General features: G+C 34.9%; 1 long non-coding RNA gene across 1 annotated transcript; it reads left to right on the top strand.

Moving 5' to 3' along the window:
- The first annotated feature begins 3,748 nt into the window (after nucleotides 1-3,748).
- LOC128042969 (uncharacterized) lies at nucleotides 3,749-5,984 on the top strand. The gene is made up of 3 exons (XR_008198602.1): nucleotides 3,749-3,820; nucleotides 4,282-4,366; nucleotides 5,771-5,984. It is a non-coding gene; the product is annotated as an uncharacterized LOC128042969 (long non-coding RNA).
- Nucleotides 5,985-22,101: the final 16,117 nt, after the last annotated feature.

Genomic DNA, 22,101 nt, shown 5'->3' with positions numbered 1-22,101 from the left:
GGTACATTTTCTCTTCATGATATAGATGTTATTGCTTTGATTGATCCGGCTCTACTCATTCATATGTATGCATGAAATTGGTATCTAGTAAGAAATTGCCTGTTGAAAACACTGGAATATGTAGTTAAAGTATCAAATCCATTAGGCAAGTATGTCTTAGTTGATAAGATTTGCAAGAATTGCCCCGATGATTCAAGGTCACTGTTTCCCTGGCTAATTTGATGTTGTTACCATTTGATGAGTTCGATGTTATTTTGGGGATGGATTGGTTGATATTGCATGATGCCAAGGTGAATTGTAGACAGAAAATTCTTGAATTAAAGTGTGAAAATGGTGAAATTCTCCGGATTGAAACAGAGGAGCCGAATAAGTTGCCTATGGTGATTTCGCACATGTCTGCTCAGAAATACTTGAGAAAGGGATGTGAAGTTTATCTTGCTTATGTGTTGAATCTTGATATAATCGGGTCAAGCTTGAATCGGTCTTGGTAGTCTGTGAATTTCGGATGTATTTCGGAGGAATTGCCCAGGTTACCTCCGATTAGAAGTTGAGTTTTCTATTGATCTGTTTACACGCATCGCACCGATTTCTATTGCACCGTGTCGAATGGCTCCGATCGAGTTGAAGGAATTAAAAGCTCGATTACAAGAGTTGATGATAAAGGATTTGTGAGACCGAGTTTTTCTCCTTGGGGTGCTCTGTGTTATTTGTGAAAAGAAGGACGGCTCTATGAGACTTTGTATTGACTATCGTCACTCAATAAGGTGACCATAAAGAACAAGTATCCTTTGCTTGAGAATTGATGATTTGTTTGATCAATTAAAAGGGCAACAAGATGTTCTCCAAGATCGATCCGAGGTCCGGTTACTATCGGTTGAGAGTTAAAGAGTCGATTGCGAAAACCGCCTTTAGAACGAGGTATGGACACTATGAATTTCGGTAATGCCTTTTGGGTTGACTAATGCTCCAACTATTTTATGGACTTGATGAACCGAATTTTTCGGCTGTACTTAGACAAGTTCGTGGTGGTGTTCATAGATGATATTTTAATCTATTCTCGGGATGAATCGGAACATGCAGAACATTTGAGAACTGTGTTGCAGATTCTGAGAGAAAAGAAATTGTATGCTAAATTCAGCAAAAGTGAGTTTTGGCTTCGTGAGGTTGGATTCTTGGGACATATAGTTTCAAGTGAAGGTATTCGGGTTGATCCAAGCAAAATTTCAGCAATTGTTGATTGGGAGCCACCAAAGAATGTGACTGAAGTTAGAAGCTTCCTGGGCTTAGCTGGGTATTACAGACGGTTTGTCAAGGGATTCTCGATGATTGCTTCTCCTATGACTAAGTTACTGCAGAAGAATGTCAAGTTTGAATGGACCGATAAATGTCAACAGAGTTTTGAAAAGTTGAAGGCATTATTGACTGAGGCGCCAGTGTTGGTGCAACCTGAGTCCGGGAAGGAGTTTGTAATTTACAGTGATGCATCGTTGAATGGCCTTGGGTGTGTGTTAATGCAAGAGGGCAAAGTAATAGCTTATGCTTCAAGACAGTTGAAACCGCATGAGAAGAATTATCCGACGCATGATTTAGAATTGGCTGCCATTGTTTTTGCTTTAAAAATTTGGCGTCATTATTTGTATGGTGAAAAGTGCCGAATCTTCACTGATCATAAGAGTTTGAAATATTTGATGAGTCAAAAAGACTTGAATTTGCGGCAACGAAGATGACTCGAGCTAATCAAAGACTATGAGCTAATGATTGATTATCACCCCGGGAAAGCTAATGTGGTTGCTGATGCCTTGAGCAGAAAATCTTTATTTGCTTTGAGAGCTATGGGTACGATGTTAACTTTATCTGATGATGGCTCAATGTTGGTTGAATTGAGAGCTAGATCGTTATTTCTTCAGCAAATTCGGGAATCTCAAAAGAATGACAGTAAATTGCAAGCCAAGAGAGCTCAGTGTGAAGCAGGTGTTGACTCAGATTTTCAAATTGGTTCAGATGATTGCCTGATGTTCAGGGACAGAATATGTGTACCGAGAAATGATGAGCTAATTCGGACTATTTTAGGTGAGGCACACAGTGGTGATTTATCAGTCCATCCGGGTAGTGTGAAAATGTACAATGATTTGAGGAAGTTGTATTGGTGGCCGGGCATGAAAAGGATATCTCGAATTTGTAACAAAATGTTTAATCATCAACAAGTGAAGGTGAGCATCAAGTGCCATCGGGTTTACTTCAACCGATAACGATTCCGAATGGAAGTGGGACAAGATCACGATGGATTTCGTGATGAGATTGCCTTTAACTCCAAAGAAGAAAGATGCTATTTGGGTAATTGTGGATAGATTGACAAAGTCAGCCCATTTTATTCCGATACGCATTGATTATTCACTTGACAGGTTGGCGGAATTATATGTTGCTGAAATAGTGAGACTACATGGGGTGCCTAAATCTATTATATCGGATAGAGATCCGAGATTTACTTCGAGGTTTTGGATAAAGTTACAGGAAGCTTTGGGTACGAAATTGAATTTCAGTACCGCATTTCATCCGCAAACTGACGGGCAATCAGAAAGGGTGATTCAAGTTCTTGAAGACATGCTCCGGTGTTGTATTTTAGAAATGAAGGACAGTTGGGAGAAATATCTACCACTGGTTGAATTTGCTTATAATAATAGTTATCAGTCAAGTATACAAATGGCACCGTATGAAGCATTATATGGGCGTAAATGTAGAACCCCTTTATATTGGACTGAACTCGGTGAGAATCGGATTCATGGAGTCGACCTGGTGAAAGAAACTGAAGAAAAGGTGAAAATAATCCGTGATTGCCTAAAAGCTGCCTCAGATCGGCAAAAGTCGTATGCGGATTTAAAGAGAAAAGAAATTGAGTTTCAAGTGGGTGATAAAGTGTTCTTGAAAGTATCCCCATGGAAGAAGATTCTGAGATTTGGTCGTAAAGGCAAACTAAGTCCACGTTTTATTGGACCATATGAAGTTACCGAGAGAGTTGGCCCTGTAGCATATCGGTTAGCTTTACCGCCAGAGTTGGAAAAGATACATAATGTATTTCATGTGTCGATGTTGCGACGTTATCGTTCGGATCCTTCACATATAGTTTCTCCTACAGAGATTGAGGTTCGACCAGATATGACTTATGAAGAAGAACCCATAAAGATTTTGGCTCGGGAGGTCAAACAGTTAAGAAATAAAAGTGTAGCCTTAGTGAAAGTGTTGTGGCAAAAACATGGAATGGAAGAGGCTACGTGGGAACCGGAGGAAATTATGAGGAAACAAGACCCAAACCTCTTTTCCTAGTAAGATTTTCGGGGACGAAAATCCCTAAAGGGGGAGAGTTATATGACTGATTCGGGCCTAGTCGAATAGTGGTTTCGGGACCACAAATCCGACGAGGAAAATATGGTTATTATTATATTTTATGGTCTACAATTTCACGAAAAATTTTCGTAAAAATTTCGCTTCGAAAATTTCGACGTTTGGGCACTCAATTTAGTCAAAAGGACTAAATTATAAATAGTGCAAAAGTTGAGTTCTACATCTTAGGGGTGTCTAATTGTTATGAAATTTTAAATTGGAGGTCTTTATGTGGTAATTAGACCATTAGTTAGTTGATGGACAAAAATAGACATAAGAAATGGGTGAAATAGATTTTTTTTAAATGGGGCATTTTAGTCATTTGGTTATTAAATAGAATTAAATGGGAAAAAGATGGCAAAATATGCTCATCTTCTTCATGGTGAACGAAATCAGCAAGGGGGAAGCCATATTTAGGGTTTTTAAGCTTTCAAGCTCCATAGTAAGTGATTCTAAGCCCGCTTTTAATGTTCTTCGTATTTTAGAGTCCCAGAACTTGGTTTAGCTTATTCTACCATTAATTCGTGTTAGGGTTCATATTTGGAAAAATATCCATAGGTGAAATGTGTTTATTTTGCTGTTTTATGGTGGAATATGAAGCTAGAGATTATGTTAAACAACTTTTGCTAAGCAATTTTAAGCAAAAGGTAAATAGACATAATCGGTAAAATAATTAATATTCAAAAGTATGTGTTGGAGTGGGAATTTGATGTTGCCATAGAAGGGAAAAATGTTCAGCATGTTATAAAACTTAAGAATAAGTGATGAAGTTTAATTTCCGAGCTTGGGGACAAAAGTGTAATTATGCAAAAGTTTGGGGGCAAAATTGTAATTTTCAAAAAGTTGGGTGGTGGATTATTTTAATAAATGTGAATAATAAACGAGTTAAATTTGCTATTATAGATCAAGAAAGACGTGAAGAGTATATCAAACGGGGAAAAGAAAAGATAGTGGAGTAAAGTGCAAAATTACGATATTTTGCACCGAGGTAAGTAAACACGTGACTTAATGTATTATTTTGATATTATTTGATATATGTTGAGATTTATTTGGAATTAAAATAAATGTTTGGCAATATCCTAAAAATGTTGTTAAATCGGGAAAGGTGATAAAGGGTTGCAATATATGGGTTATGGGTTGAACACTCGGAATAAGCCGGAGTATGTTGTATATAAAAGGGGTTGCTGTGTGCTGATTCCCCGATTTATGGGTGGTGCTATGTGCGTGATCCACCATATCTTTGAAATGTGAAAGGGGGTTGCTATGTGCTGATTCCCCCGAGGGGTTGCTAAGTGCTGATTCCCCGATTTCATTGGTGGTGCTAAGTGCGATATCCACCATATCTTTGAAATGAAAAGGGGGGTTGCTATGTGCTGATTCCCCCGAGGGGTTGCTAAGTGCTGATTCCCCGATTCATTGGTGGTGCTAAGTGCGATATCCACCATATCTTTGAAATAAAAAGGGGGTTGCTATGTGCTGATTCCCCCGAGGGGTTGCTAAGTCTTGATTCCCGATTCAGGTGGTGGTGCTAAGTGGGGATCCACCAATAACGGCTAACATTCAGTGTTCAACGAAAAGTGTGGAAGATGAATATTGCCATATGGTGGAAAATTTTATGGGGTAAATATTGAGTTGAATACTAAATCGACCCATGTATGAGATGGGAGAAAATATCAAAATGCAAAAGGAACGATTTAATTATAAACTGTGTTGAACAACAGCAACTGGGTAACTTTGAAAAATCACCATAAATGGTGGAAAATGAATGGGAAGTTGAATAATATATGAAATTGAAGTTGAATGTATCTATTCTCATATGAAAGAAATAGAATAAGCAAAGGAGTTGTATTTTGGAGATATCTGAATTTTACTGAAACAGGGCTGGATTGATTTCGAGATCCCTGTTCTAACTTTGGAAAATTACCAAAATTGAAAAAAAATAATTATGGCATGAAATTTATATCCCTGGAATCCTTATTGAGTCTATTTTTATTAGAAACAAGCGAAACCATTTTTCAAATTTTGTACAGAGATTGAAGTGAATTTTAGTGAGTAAGGGTCAGAACCGTTGGGCAGTGAAACAGGGGAATGTTTAATGAATAAACTGTACTAATTGGCTGGGTTAAAAATTCTGAAATTTTTATGGTGAAATGGTATATGAGTCTAGTTTCAGGGAAAATTTACGGAACTCAATTTGGAGCCCTGTAGCTCCAGATAAAAATAAATTAGAAACTATGATGCAGAAAAACAGCTTGCTGGAAATTGCCTAAACAATAAAGTTATTCATGAATAAGTTTATATTTTGGTGTAGGTATGGGAGTAATTACTTATTTATCATGTGTTTACTTACTAAGCTATATGCTTACTCGATTTTATTTTCTCTTGGTTATAGTGACTTCCAACAACTCGGAAATTGGAACGAAGTCAGACAATCATCTACACTATCCTTCACATTTGGGGTATTTTACTACTAGTGTTCCGAAATTTTATGGCATGTATAGACAATTTATGTAATGTGGGATCATCATGTAAATATATGTTATGGTTCCCTTTTAAATGTAGTGTTTATTAATAGTTAAACTATATGTGTGTTTATACAAATGAAATTGGTTGGTATATTGGAATGTGTTCTAAATTTGCAGGAGGTTTAAGCAAAAATAAGTAGGAATGTCATTAAATTTTTAAAAATTTAGTAATACCTCATACTCTGTTCCGGTAAGGAATACGGGTAAGGGGTGTTACATATTTTATATTCCACCATAATGCACTTAGATGAATTATCAAGTATAATGTTCCAACATAATGCACTAAGATTAATCATCAAGTATGAAGTTGAGAAAAAATAGAATTTCATTAGATGCTAAAAGTTGAAAAAGATATATTTATAATTTTGAAAAAGGATTGTCATGTTGCAAAATTTCTTAGTATTAAGGGGAGACAAGTTAGTTAAATACTTATGTCATCACTTTTTGTGATCCTCACAAGTTTGAAGGATAAAATTATTTTCCAAACATGTTTAATGATTACATTTAGAGATTGCATATACTAGGTGATACATATACTAGCTAAAAGGCTCTAAATAATTATATGTCCCAGAAGGACAATGTGATAAAAATAAGTCTTGAGCATGCTAGAAGCATGACAAACTAGTTGATTCCATAAAATGAAAAGTTCTTGAAAGAAAGGAGAAAGAAATGAAGATGATCACATGCTAAAGGATGCGGGTACTCATGAAGAGACCCAAGGCATAACTTTTGATAAAATCTCAGAAGAAGTTCAGGTACCTGACATTATGAATATAATGAGATATCTCAATTAGTTATATCATAGCCAAAGATGATGGAGCTTACAAAAGGAAATTTTGGTCAACAATGATAACATACATAGAACACTTCAATATTATAGAAAAGTGAAGATCTTGAATGAAAATATACTTGAAAGCATTGAGATGAAAACAGGTCATCAAAATAAATAAACACTTCTATTATAACTTATGGAATGTATCTCAGATATGAAGTTCAAACACCCGAAAGGTATAAAGCCAAGTGGAGTGCATGTTAGCATAATAATGAAAAATATACATGTCATAATATATAGAATTGACTTGTAACTCAAATTTTCGCAAGACACTTGGTTTTGGTTATGAAAAATGATTAATTTGTTGTGGATGAAATAGTCTAACACTAAATAAGATTATTTATTTAGGTTTAGTGAATTTGTATTCAGATGATATAAATTAATTGATAATATTGTAAAAAAATCCTAAAGGATTGATGCTCAAGCATAAAACTTTAGTTTCATGGGAAATAATTAAATGTGAATATGAAAATTTTCACGTGTTTTTATTAATTAATATATTTAAACATATAGGTTATTATCATTATTGTTTATATTAATGTATCAAATATCATTGGAGTTCTTGAAGAATTTCCAAGAGAAATAATTATTCAATAGATAAACTTTATAATGAAAGTATATCTAAAATGAAAATTTGTCTTGACATGAAGATCAAGTGTTCAATAAGGACAAATTGTTACACAATGATATTATAAAGAATTGTTATTGAGTATCCATTATTGAGTATCCAATAGTGTTTATATAATCAAAATTAATCAAGTTAATTTTTCATGTAGATTGAAGATATTGAAAAGGAATACAAATGGTCAAACAATAATGTTATAAAATGATGGTCCTGAAGTGCCATTTCTTTATGTACTTAATGCACTAGTGTATTAGTAATAGTGAATGATACAATACATCATGCTTTGTAAAGTTGTTGTCGACATCTAAAGCATGAGAATGCAATTGAATTTTATTGTTATATTTGTAACACCCTTAACCCGTAACCATCGCCGAAATAGGTTAAGAGGCATTACCAGACTTTCAACTCAGTCCAGATCGGTAATTCATCAAAAATTTAACAAATATCAATTCATTTTAGAAATTTTCAATCATTCATATTCATAACATGCTTAAATCGAGCATACAAATCTTAATTCATACGTTTGGGACTGAATCAATAACATATAAAAGTTTTCGAATAAGGGTCACACGCCCGTGTACTCAAGTCATGTGGCATGAAATAGGCTTTGTTTAAGCCACTTTTCACACCACAAAGCACATGTACCTAAACCATTCATATAGTACCAAATTCACATACAATATGAGCAACTATAAACAACCATTTCAATGCACATATATGTCATTTCAAACCAATCATTTACATACTCAGATTAATACCATTTGTACATATAAACACATATCAAACTAATATGATTCAACCTCATATCTATCCTAATATAAAATAACATTCAAGCCTTTTTCAATCACTAACTCATCACATACCAATATTATCATTTGCATCAAATCCTTCATAAGCAAACTTGCCAAAACATATCATCTTATACACATTTGACCATTATAACAACTAAGCCAAATCTCATGGCTTAAGAACATAAAAACACATAACTATGCAATAAGCTAAAGTAACCAAAAACATATTCCCATAAATTAGCCTATACATGCCATATTTACACAACTTCCATGAGTTCAAAAGTACTGAGAAACCGTCTGGATAGTGTGATGCTTATCTCCAACGTCGTCCGAATTGAGCAAGCTAAGAAACCTCTATAAAACACGAAGAAATAAATTGAGTAAGCATTAAAGCTTAGTAATCCCGTATAATAGAATTAAACTTACCACATTGCATAATTTAAGTAATTAAATAAATATGTCCAATTCGAATATTCAAATGCCTATCACACATAAACCTCAATAGGTTAGAGTCTTAAATATGCATATAACCAACATTTCATCCATGAATGATTCAATTTGGCATTCAACTCACAGAGCATTTCATTCATACATTTCATAAAATCTCGTTTCCAGTTCCATACGTCCTCATAACACATATCATATTCCATCTATACAAATCACATAGATCATATTCCATTTCATTCTCAATCATATAATTGGTAACAATATAATGCCCGTTGAACCTAATGAAACATCGAAGGATACTCAGGTGATACACACTATGTGCATTAATCGGTAATCCGTCAATTCATTATCATTTCCGCTCTTTCGAGCCATGATCGGTAAGCTCATTCCGAGCTAAAGAACGGTAAGCTCTATCGAGCTGAAACGATAAGCTCATAAGAGCTGATATATCGGTAAGCTCATACAAGCTGTGGTGAGTCCGCAACAAATGCAGGAGCTCGACCAAAACGATAACCCTAGTGACATGTCACTCGTATCCTACGATTTTCTATAGTTCAAACGGGGCTCGGTATTACTCAATACATTTCAAATTAAGCAATTCAATATCATTTATTTCAACCATTCAATTCACATATATATATTTATTTCATACAATTGTAATTAAATGAAATTTTGATTCTCATTATACGAACTTACCTCAAGTTGCTCGGATGGAAATTATTGACTATTCATCCACTTTTCCTTTTTCCCGATCTAATCCCAATCTCGACTTATCTTGATCTATATATTATCAAAATCAGCTTATTTAATAAACTATTTATTCAATTTAGTCCAAAACACACATTAAGGCTATTTTACACTTTGTCCCCTAAAATTTCACATTTTCTCAATTTAGTCCCTATTTCAAAACAACACAAAATACACATAATTTCATTAAACCCATGCTTGGCCGAATCTTCCCTAGGTCCCTAGCAGTCCATTAATTCAATTTATTTCACAATTTAACCCCTCAATTTGCAAATTTCACAAATAAATCCCTAATTTGGATTTTCATAAAAAATTTACTTTATAAAATATGAAAATCTAACATCAAATATTCATATTTCATCATTAAACAACAAAAAGCTTGAATATTCATCAATGGAATTTCACAAAATCATCATCAAATTCAAAAATTAGAGCATAGGCTAGCCAGAATACAAAGTAACGATCTCAAAAACGTAAAAATTATACCAAACCAAACTCAAAATATACCTCAATCAAGACTTCAAAGTGCCGAACCTAAAATCTTCAAAATGGTTTCTTTCTTTGTTATTTTCGGCAATGGTGGTGAAAAGATGAACAAAATAATGTTTTTGTTTAATTTAATAACATTATTTACAAAGTTACTTTAATGCCATTAATGAAAACATTACAAAATCATATAATGGATAACCATTTATGTCATTATCTACTAAATATGGTCTAATCACATCATAAGGACCTCACATTTAATTAATCATAGCAAAGAAACACTTAAACAATTAGCATGCCACTTTTGTATTTTACGCGATTTAGTCCTTTTATCAAATAAAGCATCCAAACGATAAAATTAAATTAGAAAATTTTCACACATACATGCTATCATGTTGTAAACACATAAAATAATATTAAAATAATTTTATGACTTCGAATTTTTGGTTCTGAAACCACTATTCTGATTTAGCTAAAACCGGGCTGTTACAATATTGATACGCATTAACAAAATTTGTTGTATATGTTAATGGTTTACTATTGATAAATAATATTGAATGTCTCAATATTGAGTTATAAAACAATGTTCCAATAAGGGGAGGAAACTATGCACTATTGTAACACCCCTCACCCGATGTAAAGGATAATCAAGAATTCAATTAGGATCTCCCTATCGCTACATTTGAGAAGTTAATTTTCAGCATTGAATTGCGTCGTTTCAAAGATCTAAAGTGATGCTTACATGAGGGGGAGTAAATTCACACTACATTTTTTTTAAGGTTGTGGCATATTGTGTATTAAATTATTATGTACTCTTTTTTTCCTTCACTAGAATTTTGTCTCACAGGATTTTTCCTAGTAAGGTTTTTAATAAGGTATAAACATCCAAGGGGGAATGTTATGAATGCTATTAAGTGGATGTTCATTATAATCAACCTTTCACCTTTCATCTCCTTGCAACTTCTTTTCCTATTTATGTATTAGAAAATGAGGAGTCTAATCTCCCTATATATATAGTAGTATACTACTTGTAATGATGATGAAAAATAATAGAAACCCCTCTTTATTCTCATCTATTATTCTTGTGTTGTTTTTACAAAAAGACCCAAAAAGGTAAAAACTCAATTAATAGAATCGTCAATTACAAGATCATGAATTTCTTTAGGGTAATCCATACCGAAAACCAAAGTACAATCATTAATAATGGCATATTTGCATATGAAGTCCGCAACCTTATTACAACTACGATTGATCCAATTAAAAATTGCATTATTACACATCTCCATGGTTTTCAAAATCTCTTTAATGTGATATCCAATGATTGTAATATCTTCTCTGCCTTTTTTGACCTTGTTCACTAGGCTGGTACAATCAGTTTCGAAGATGGCATTAGGAATATGAAGGGAGCGTGTAATCTTAAGGCTTTCTTCTAATGCATAAAGTTTTTCGCAATCAACCGTCATATCCTCATCTTTGAAGCCCCAACCACCACTAAGAACAAAGCCATCGAAATCACGAACAATCACTCCAAATTCAATTTTATTTTTGGAAACAGTAGCATCAAAATTTAATTTCACTATCTCGCTTAAAGACTTCTCCCATTTTTAATAGCAGGGTTAAGGTAACATCGACTTGTTGACCAGATTGTAGATCCAAAAATCCTAACAAAGAGTTTTGGCCCTTTCCCAAATGACTTGAGCTTCATCCTCGTTACCACAAAAAACATAATTGTTTCAGTTGCTCCAGCTATGCCACAACATTGTTATAAAATCTATTTCTTCTTTTTTATCCAATAAATGCATGAAATCTTCGATCCAGTTAGTGCAACAAAGGTGGTCTTTGTCAAGAAGCCTACCATTAAGTCCACCGGTGGTAAGAGTGGCCCGAGCAGTAGGGCAATCTTTAAGGGGGTGGATAAGGGTTTCTACACTTGCACCACACCTGAGGCAGTCACTTCTAAAGCTCTGTCTAATATAGGAGATCTTTGCATTTGTAGGGAGAAGTTCATGCCCCACACGCCAAGCGAAAACCCTAATTTTTGGAAGGGTTTTAAGCTTCCAAATTGTCTTCCAAAAGAATCTGTGAGGACCAAAGCCCACCTACTTGAGATGAAGACATAAGGGTTATGGAACCAAACCATGCTATCGTTCGAGCCATTGAAGAGGGTAGGTAAATTACAAATACAATCCCCCGCAAAGCAGCCATAAAGTCCATGCACCCTATCTTTATTCCAACTCAAATGATTATTAAGCCATAAATCGTGAACTTTTCTTTCATAAAGATTTAGAGTGGTGCAGTGAAGACAATCACCGTTTAAACCTTCAAAGCCCCATTTGTCTTTGCAAATATCAATATTGTTCCCATCACCAACTTGCCAACTGAAGCCATTTTCGAGGGATTTAGCAGTAATAGCGATGCTTGTCCATGTGTAAGATGGTTTGTCAACTTTTTTGGGGTGGGAGAGGTCGTCATTAGGGAAATGCTTCAAGCTGAGCACATGATAACACATCGTGTCTTTGAAGGTAAGTAGCCTCCAAACTTGTCTTCTAATGAGAGCAAGGTTAAAAAGATGTAGGTCTCTAAAACCAAGCTTTCCCATGCCCTTGAGGAGGCAAACTTTTTCCCATGCAAGTATTGCCCAACCTCTTTCTTTTTCTTTGCATGCCCACCATATCCTACAAATTTTTTATTGCATCTCCTCTAGAGTTCCCCTAAGATCAAGGAAAATTGAAAGTGCATAAGTCGGAAGTGATTGTAGAATAAATTTTATAAATATTTCTTTACCACCGTAGAAGAGGAGCCTCTTAGACCAACTATTAATCCTATAAGAAAAACGATTAAGATGAAAATCCATAGATTTTTTCTTTCCAACGGAGAGGGGTAACCCAAGATAGTTGTCCAAATTGTCAACCACTCTCATTCGAAGTAAGTCACCATAAAGCTCACATTGGTTCATGGAAGTATTCAGGCTGAAGAACACCACTAACTTGTCAAGGTTTATTTTTTGACTGGAAACCTATGCAAACTCCCTAAGGATTTTAATGAAAGCTTCAACTTCACTTTTTTTGTTCCTGATAAAAGGAAGGGCATCATCGGAAAAAAATAAATGATTAATACGAGGGCCATTTTGACTAGCCTGAATGCCACGAATAAGGCTGGCACTTTGTGCATTTAGAAGCATTATTGAGAAAGCCTCCATGCAAAATAAAAAGAGATAAAGGGAGAGGGTGTCCCCTTTTCGAAGACCCCGCTGGGGAGTAATCACCTCGTATAGAGTCGTATTACATTTAACCGCATATTTCACCAACCGAACGAATAAATTTATCAACCCAAGCATCCTCAAAGCCCAAGTTCTTCATGACTTTCTTGAGAACATTCCACTCAAAGCGGTCATAAGCCTTACTCATATCGAGCTTTATGACAAAGCCTTTATTCGGTCAATTTTTAGAGCTCTGTAAATAGTGCATCAGTTCATGGGAAATAAGAATGTTGTCATGAATCATTCGACCCAGAAGGAAGGCACTTTGATTCTGGCTAATGCAAAGTGGAAGGGCAGCCTTTAGATGATTTACTAAAACCTTGGAAATAATTTTTTAAATCACCCTGCATAAGCTAATATGATGAAAGTTAGTCATGTCAATAGGATCCTTAATCTTAGGGATAAGGACAATAATCGTATCATTAAGATAAGTGATGTCCTTGTTGCCATCCAAAATACCATGACAAAGGTTAAGAACATCTTTACCCACCACCTACTAATTCTCTTTAAAGAAAATACCCGAAAGGCTATCAATCCTAGGGGATTTACAGGGATCCATTTGATTGAAGGCTTCAAGGATCTTTTCATCCGTAAATTGCTTAGCGAACATATTGTTAATATCCAGAGTGACGCCTTTCTAAATGTAACTCAAATTGAACTCATCATTAGAGGAAGCTGTCGACTTTAAAAGATTACGAAAGTAATCCCTCGCAACCTTATCATTAATTCAAATACTATTTGAGTCCTGTAACCTTTTGATTTTATTCTTCTTCAATCTGCTGATGGCCCAGATGTGAAAAATGAGTATTTCTATCCCCTTCTTTGAGCCATTTAATCTGCAATCTTTGTGCCTAGTAGCTCTCCTCTTCGGCATAAAGATGCCCTAGCTTAAGATGAGCAGTTTTCAAGCTGTCGACTTTAAACTCCTTATAAAGGCCACCAATAAGCTTGCCAATCCTCGCAACCAGCCTACGAATATGGTTTTTCATCTTTCTATACCGATCATGTTGCCAAGGGCCAAGCTTCTCTCGCACCTTCTCGATTTTCTCAATGATGTTCGAATCAATCCTGCTCCAAGCTTTCTTAATAATGTCTTTGGCTTCCTTCTCTTCAACACACATCAAATTTAAAGAAAAGTCTCAGGTCTTTACAGTCCTCTCTAGGCTTTCAGCCCATAGTATCCATCAAAATAGCATCATGGTCTAAGTTTACTTGTCTTACCACATTTTTCACAAGGAAGGGGAGATTATCAATAGCATTACCAGAAATAAGAAATCTATCCAATCTCTCTTTTACCATGTTATTACCCTCATAGTTATTGACCCATATGAACCAACCCTTGTCGGTTTTGATGTCAACAAAAGCCAGCTCCTCCATTGCATCTCTAAACTCATCCATGGTTACCCTTGGTTTCCTACGTCCCCTTTCTTTTTCAGCTTCATCGATGATGGCATTAAAATCACCACCCACGATCCAATCCTCCCTGACTGATCTTCCCATTTTTTAAGGATATCTCAAAATCGACTTTTGGGATTCAAATCAGTATGGCCATATAACCCCGTAAACATGATATTATTATGGCTTTCCATACAAATAAGCGAGTCAATATGGTGGCTGGAATAGTTTTGTATAGACACATGGGCTCTATCTTTCCACAGCATCGCCAAGCCTTCACTACGTCTTTATGAACTCACCGCCAAGCATCTAGCCATCCTAAATAGATTTTGAATATGAGTGAAGCTATTAGAATGTATTTTTGTTTAACATAGAAAAAAAATTGGGGTTATTAGCAATGAGGAGTTGCTTAAGTTCCCGAACTGCCGTAGGGTTCCTAGGCCCACAACAGTTCCAGCAAAAAAAACTTCATTGCTTTTGGCAGGGCTGGTCACTAGCCACTGCCTCGTAAGGTGAAAGACTATCCACCAATTTCCTTCGAACCAATCTAGTAAGGCTCTCCTCGTTTTTCTCTCTATTACTCCCTTTTGTTCTTTTTCTTTTGTATTTCATTCTTCCCTCTCCCTCAAGTGCTGATTTTGTTGACCGTTTCTCTAGGGAGAGCAAGATTTTGATTCTTTTTCCTCATCTCTAACTTTTTATTTTCCTTTTAGCGTTGTTAACTCATTTTCATCCCCATTCCCAGCTTTGTTACCATTATTCTCTTCACTCAAGTTTATCTTTTTTGTTCTAGTATTTCGATCCCATTTCTCCAGTTTCCTTACTTTGGGTTGACCCCCTAGCTCAGCTCTGAGCCAACTCTCATATTGAAAGCTAAGGTTGCTTGTTTCGAGGTATTCATATTTTTTTATTACATTTCTATGTAGTGTGTCTAATTATGGCGCATATGTAACAGAAGGTTAGAAGCCTTTCATACTTGATGGTGCAGACAGTCTCGGTTCCTTCACTTCCAACCAAATAAACCCTTCGAAGGGGTCATAAAACATCTATTTTGACCCTTATGCTTATGTAGTCAGTCCAACCCCCATTTCTATCTCACCAGTCAATTGCCACAACCTCCTCTATCGTCTTTCCCACGTCGATGGCCACCTGTCTATCCCTTTGCTCAAGGGGAATGTTGTAAATCCTTATCCAAAAAGGTGTAATATTAAACACATATTCATCCAACTCTTGACCTTTTACGAATGGTAGCATTGTAAATAGGCATTGGTCAAAGAGCCATGGCATCATGTTCAAGATTCTTGTTCAATCGTCGATATTACCAAATTTCACCAGTATCACTTCTCCATTTAAAGGAACAAGTTGACTTCTTCCTTAGTAAACCATAACGATTTTAGAACACGGTACATGGTGTCTCTGTTTATTTTTTCCCCAGCCATAATCTTTCCAACAGCCCACGCTTCGTAACCTTGTGTGTTTGCTACGTTCTTGTTCGTGTTGATCATCCTTTTTTATTCTTCTTCAGAGAAGTTTAGCCTTTCCAATAGATCGTTGATGTCCTCAGCCATTCTTAATGCCAGAGTAGCGAACGACCAGAAAATAAGTACCTCCACCACCAACCCAGGTAGACCTAGATTCTTCAATGAGAACAAAACTAAAAGAAACTGCAAGAGCCATAAAAAAGACAAAGAATAGAATTCAAGAGAAAATAAAGTAAGAAGAAAAAAAAGATAAATGAGAACAAAATCAATAGAAACCAGTCAATATGAATGACATAAGAATAAAATGATAAAAAAGATCGTCTCGCAAAATAAGAGAAAAAACGGGTAGGAAACCCTAAAGAAACAAAGAAAAAATAGTTAAACAAAATAGGAAAAATAAATGTTAAAACAGAGAAAGAAAAGAAGCCACCTACAATGAAAGCCACGGAACAAACCGGCAGAGAGAAAGCAAGCAGTTCTTAGAGAAAAAAATAAGTTAAAGAGATCAAAACAGAAAAACCCAATTAACCAGTCGAAGAGAAGACAAAAAAGAAAAGAAGAAAAAAATAAAAAGAAAGACTACCAACCAACCCTAATAGTAACTATGTGCAAAATCAACAAAGACGAGAGAAGATTAAATGGGAAAACTCAACGTAATAACTAAGATTTAATGAACCTTGAAAAGATTTTTACATGCAATAAAGAAGATCGTAAGAAAAGTCAAAATACCAGGCCAAAAAAACATGCAGAAAAACAACGAGACCATGCAAGAAGAAACATAAAAACATGCAAGAAACGAAATTACATACAGCAATTAAAGATGTGTAGAGAAGACAAAAAAATCAATCCAGAGAAACCCTCGATCCTTTTTCAACCCCAAATCAAGGTGTTTAGTTTTGCACATTCTACGGAAAAAGAACTGTACTTATCTCGAAAATAATTCCACTGCAAAATCTTGAAAGCCCTACACAGCAAGGACGCATAGAACAACTCACTACCGTCCAATTATTTTTAAAAAAAGAATAAAGACGGACACTAAAGCAAAATGAATCAAGAAAGAAATTCACCAAAATATTGATAAAATGCTACCAGGCTCCTACTAGTAGACATTCGCTAACAGGTAGGTCTATTATTCTTGTGTTATTTTCATTATTTAAAATTAAATTATTTTTGGGTGAAAATAAATTTTAGGCTCTTATGATCAGTGTAGATGTAACACTTCTCCTCATACAAGTAGTGTCTTCATATCTTTAGTGCAAAAACTACTACAACCAACTTTAAGCCACGAGTCAGGTAGTTGCATTCATGTTGCTTCAACTGCCTTGATGCATAAGCTACTACTTTACTGCCTTACATCAACACACAACCCAAGTCGGTATAGGATGCATCACTATACACCATATATTCTTTCCCCTGTTTAGGTTGAATTAAAATAGGAGCTTGGGTTAACACTGCCTTAACCTTTTCAAAACTGGATTGTTATTTATCCGTCCACCTAAATGGAACTTCCTTTCTCAACAGCTTAGTTAGGGGTGCAACTTTTAAAGAAAATCCTTCAACAAATCTACAATAAAACCCAACTAAACCTAGAAAACTATGAATTTTAGAAACATTTTTGGGTTGTTTCTATTCAAGGATCGCTTCTATCTTCTTTGGATCTACTCGAATACCCTCTATGGATACCACATGACCCAGAAACATAACCTCCTTAAGCAAGAACTCAAATTTACTAAGTTTAGCATATAAAATTTTCTCTTGAAGGATTTGCAGAACCTTCCTAATGTGCTCATCATGTTTATGTTCGGTTTTGGAATAAACTAGGATATCATCTATGAATACAACAACGAACTGATCAAGAAAGGGTTGAAACACTCAGTTCATAAAATCCATGAAAGCGGTAGGAGCATTGGTTAAACTGAAGGGCATTACAAGGAACTCATAGTGGCCATAACGAGTTTTTAAAGCAGTTTTGGGTACATTTGTCTTATTCACCTTAAGTAGATAATACCCCGATCTTAGATCTATTTTGGAAAACACAGTTGCACCTCAAAATTGATCAAATAGGTTGTTTATCCAAGGTAGAGGTTATTTATTTTTTATAGTTAGCTTGTTTAGTTTTCGATAATCTATGCATAATCTTAGGGAACAATCTTTCTTTTTCACAAAAAGTATCGTAGCTCCTCATGGAGACACGCTGGGTCTAACAAACCTGTAATCCAAAAGTTCTTGAAGTTGGATTTTCAATTTTTGTAACTCTTTTAGTGTTATGTGGTAGGGTGCAATGGACATTGAAGTGGTTTTTGGCAACAATTCAATGTCGAATTCTACCTCACAATTTGGGGCTATTCTTGGCAACTCCTTGAGAAACACGTATGGGAATTCTCTAACGGTTCGGATGCTATCTAAGGTGGTACTATCGACATTCTCATCCATCACATAAGCTAGGTATGCTTTACACCCTTTACGAACTAACTTTTCAGCGACCATAGCAGAAATTACATTAGACAAATAGTCCCTATGGTAGGGGGTTGCGCACGGACCAAGACCGAGTTGTCAAGTCACGAGAAACTTCTACGAAAATGATAGACACTTGGATCTGAAACAAAAACAAAAAAATCAATCTTAGCAGCAATAGATCTATAAAGGAACGCCACAAAATAAGAAGAACCAGGCAAGATACAAAACACGTAGTAATATGGTTTCTTGGAAGCCAAGAAACGAGATCTAATTACAAGAAAAGACTTCCCAAGTCGAATCTGACAAGGAGAAACCGAAACAGCAAATTAAACTAAAAAACCCAGCAAACTAAAATTGGATTAGAAGCAGAATACTTGGACGGCAAGAAAGGAGGAAAAATATGAAATAAAGAACGTTTCTTGATGCTAAAGAATGGTACCGAATATATCCTTGAAGCTTGGAATGGCTGGAAACTCAACAAGAACAATAAAATTAAGTTAATCCCTAAATTGGCAAAAACAAAAACAATAAAGGAATGATAAACAGCAAGAAAGATGAATAAAGTCCTAATAAGCCTTGAAACCAAAAAAGATTTCACAACTCCCTTCAAACGGCTCTAATCTCCCCTCCAATGTAGAACAACGGCAAGAAGAAGGCTGAAGATGGCTCCCACAATAAAAAAGATTGATAAAACTACTTCAAAAGAAAACTCAAGAGAGGATTCTTGGAGAAAACTCAAAGATAATTTTTCACTCAATAAAAATCTGTGTAATGTCCATAAGGGTGGCCGGCCAAGCCATATATATAGGCCTTCTAACTATTTTCCTAGTCCTAATAGGAAAACTAAAAAAAACCTAATTGTTGATATCGAAACCACTTTCATGTTTAAAAAAACGGGGATCGACTTTGAAATTAAAATGGGAGTCGCCACCGATCTTTTATTGAGGTGTGATCGGATCACCTTGAAAAATATTTTAGGTCTGCGAATTTTGAGAAAATAGGTTCGGGAGTCGGTTACGCACGAGGAAGGGTTAGCACCCTTGTGACGCCCAAAATTGGTACCGAATCGATTGTTTAATGTCTTAGTGTCAAAAATTTGAAACGATTTTAAAATACGATCCTTTGAAAAGAAAATTTGAATGAAATAAATTGGATGATGAGGCTCTCTTCTGTCAAAGAAATAAATTTTTACACTTAGTAAGTTAGAGTGCAACATTTTAAATCCTAGAAATTAAGTTCATCTTTTGACTTTTAAAACCTATGCATTTTGAGAAGGATATCTGATTATTTGGGTCAAATGAGAAAATCAAAACCCAGTAAGTTAGGGTTCGATTTCATAAAATTCCTAAATATCGAATATTGCCTTTATTTTCATTTGTTAGAAAAATCCTCGTCTCGAGAAAACAACATGTCATATCCAATGCGTTAGGACACAACATGTCAAATTCCCGAGAATGAGCTTTTTATTTATGTGTTTTGATTAAAGAAAATTTTTGATTATTTAGATTCAACGAGGAAAATTGGAACGCAATATGTTAGGGCTCAATTCTCTCGAGGATTCCAAATTTCGAGTATTGCGTTATTTTGAAAGTTTTTGAATAAAAATACTTTTGACATTTAAATGATATGATACGTAATCTTCTGAATAAATAAAACAATGGAAGAATAACGTACAACGCGAAATGGTGATTCGTAAACTAATGTACGCTAATGAACAACAAAGAATCGATAGACACGAGCAAGCAATACAATACACGTAAAAGTAATTATCTCATATCATATACAAATAATAACTTTAACATTCCAAAGCTAATGAACTAAAAACTAATCTTAAACAAAGCTCCAAGCAAATTAATACAAAGATATGCACCAAGTTTTAAAAATAAAAAATATGAGGGAAGGGAAATCATAAAATAATTATATATAGAAACAGGTTAAAAATATAATAACATGAAATCAATAATATATTATATGTATGTATATATATAATGAAAATAATTAAATGTAAATTGTGTATACATATAAAAGGAAATATTTGAACAAGAAATATTATCGTATAAACATTTTAAAACACAAAAATATGTTCAAGTGAATCTAAAATATATATATTGCTAAAAATATATATTATGTTGAATTAATATATAAAACAAAATAAGATAGTATATTGTAAAATTAAATGATAATATATAATAGTAATATAAGAAGGAAATAGTAATACAAAATGAAATAAAATCCTGCATATAAAAGCTAAATATCGATATAAAATATAATAGTAATAGTAATGGTAAAAATGACAATAATAATAATAATGCAAAAAAACAAAAGGACTACTTTGAAATCAAGGCTGAAATTTAAGAGCCAATTCGAAAATAATACAAGGGTGCGGACCCCCATTGAACACGCGGATAACCAAGAGGGCCCAAAAGGGAAATTAATCCCTGCCCACCAAACGCTGCGTTCTGTTGGGGACCAAAATGAAATCGACGGTAAATGTATAGCTAAAATTAAAATAATAACAGGACTATATTGGGTTTCGGCACAAAAGCAAAAGGACTTAGCGTGCAAATATCCCCTCCGAGACCAAAGCGCGCGGATCTGGCCATGCTCGGGTCGGGTCATCGGGTCCGTGCCAATACGGCACCGTTTTAGAGCCATTGACACAGGCTCTAAACGGTGTCGTTTTCCCCACTTTAAATAGCCCCTTTTTTTAAAACCCTAAAACTAGATACCAGAGGACTCACCCCCCTTCTTCTTGCGTCGTTCTTAAACCCAGAAACCCTTGCCAAACTCCAATCACGGCGAAATATGAAGGTAATCCCTTTTCTTTTCTCTTTTCGTATAGAAAATAGAAAGCAGCAAAGAAAAATAATAGAGAAACGCAAAAAAAAAAGAAACCGAAAATGGTGAATCACCTTCAAAAACTCAAAAAAACTTTATTTTTTTATTCTTTTTGTATTGATATTGTGCGTGTTTTTGATACAGTATGCGTGAGTTGATATCGTAAAAAAGGGCCCTTTTTTACAGATTTCGTTGGCTCTTTTATAGCCGAAACGAAAAAGAAAATATCAAATAAAAGCAAAATCTATTCTTGCTCCTTGTGTGCTGCTCGGTTGTTTTTGTCTGTTTTTGTTGTAGGTGCTGCGTTGTCTATTTTGTTTGTCTATCCTCTCGTGCTACCATCCTCAACAAGTCTGGAGATAGGCTACAATCCGTGTCATTTTCAAAGGCATGAGATCCCCCCAAACATGCCTCACTCAAAAGGAAAACTTGAGTCTGTAGCGGCGTCATTCATGTCATTGATATTTAGGGACCCATAATAAGTACCGAAAAATATACAAAAGAATGTGTGAATTATTTGTACAGTATAATTATGAATGAAAAAATGATGTGGAAGAAAATCCAAAAGAATGAAATAATATTGGCTCAAAAATGAATGCAAAGATGTAATTTTATTAGAATAATAACGTTCAGACATTAGCTTATTTCACAAAGGAATTTCTATCACTTTTAGGCTAAGGACAATAAAAATGTTCTGAACATTACTCTAAACAAGCTCTAAAAACTACAAGGATTTCTTCTGCGGTCCAATTGCTTAGAACGCTCCCAAATTTATAAGGGCGGACATCTAACAAGGTCCCTTTTCATTTGTGTCTTCATATATGTCATTGATGTGAACGC

This window comes from Gossypium raimondii, chromosome 8, assembly GCF_025698545.1.
Source record: "Gossypium raimondii isolate GPD5lz chromosome 8, ASM2569854v1, whole genome shotgun sequence".
Classification (NCBI taxonomy): Eukaryota; Viridiplantae; Streptophyta; class Magnoliopsida; order Malvales; family Malvaceae; genus Gossypium; species Gossypium raimondii.
The sequence above is the reverse complement of the archived record's forward strand: the minus strand, read 5'-3'. Positions and strand labels throughout refer to the sequence as shown.